The sequence below is a fragment of the Oncorhynchus masou genome, chromosome 15 (assembly GCF_036934945.1).
Source record: "Oncorhynchus masou masou isolate Uvic2021 chromosome 15, UVic_Omas_1.1, whole genome shotgun sequence".
Lineage (NCBI taxonomy): Eukaryota > Metazoa > Chordata > Actinopteri > Salmoniformes > Salmonidae > Oncorhynchus > Oncorhynchus masou.
The window spans coordinates 64360714-64362010 of NC_088226.1; positions in this window are offsets into that span (position 1 = coordinate 64360714).

Sequence of the window (1297 nt, forward strand, 5' to 3'; positions counted from 1 at the left end):
GGAGATGACAAGTGCCTGGATTAGGACCTGCGCCGCTTCCTGTGTGAGGCAGGGGCGTACTCTGCGGATGTTGTAGAGCATGAACCTACAGGAACGGGCCACCGCCTTGATGTTAGTTGAGAACGACAGGGTGTTGTCCAGGATCACGCCAAGGTTCTTAGCGCTCTGGGAGGAGGAAACAATGGAGTTGTCAACCGTGATGGCGAGATCATGGAACGGGCAGTCCTTCCCCGGGAGGAAGAGCAGCTCCGTCTTGCCGAGGTTCAGCTTGAGGTGGTGATCCGTCATCCACACTGATATGTCTGCCAGACATGCAGAGATGCGATTCGCCACCTGGTCATCAGAAGGGGGAAAGGAGAAGATTAATTGTGTGTCGTCTGCATAGCAATGATAGGAGAGACCATGTGAGGTTATGACAGAGCCAAGTGACTTGGTGTATAGCGAGAATAGGAGAGGGCCTAGAACAGAGCCCTGGGGGACACCAGTGGTGAGAGCGCGTGGCGAGGAGACAGATTCTCGCCACGCCACCTGGTAGGAGCGACCTGTCAGGTAGGACGCAATCCAAGCGTGGGCCGCGCCGGAGATGCCCAACTCGGAGAGGGTGGAGAGGAGGATCTGATGGTTCACAGTGTCGAAGGCAGCCGATAGGTCTAGAAGGATGAGAGCAGAGAAGAGAGAGTTAGCTTTAGCAGTGCGGAGCGCCTCTGTGATACAGAGAAGAGCAGTGCCCTCCATATGCATGTACACCAGTACACACATTGGTTTTACTGCCCTCCATATGCATGTACACCAGTACACACATTGGTTTTACTGCCCTCCATATGCATGTACACCAGATGTCAGCGCGAATGTATGGCATCATCTGTCCCTCTCTCTGACCAGTATGCAAATTGGAGGGGGTCAAAAGGGTGACAGGTGGTGTTGATGATGTATGTCTTGATCTTTTCAAGAGATTTAAACAAGCGAGAGGTCAGAGCCACAGGTCTGGAATCATTTGATGCAGACGGATGAGAGGTTTTTGGAACAGGTACAACAATAGATTTTTTCCCATAAGAATTTCCAATGTATCCAAGGACCGCTGAAAGAGAGAGCAGAAAACACTGGATGAATGGTGGTGGCAGATGAATGGCACGACAATGGACCTGTGTTGTGTGACAAAACTGCATATTTTAAAGTGGCCTGTTATTGTCCCCAGCACAAGGTGCACTTCTGTAATGATCATGCTGTTAATCAGCTTCTTGATATGCCACACCTGTCAGGTGGGTCGATTATCTTGGCAAAGGGGAAATGCTGACAA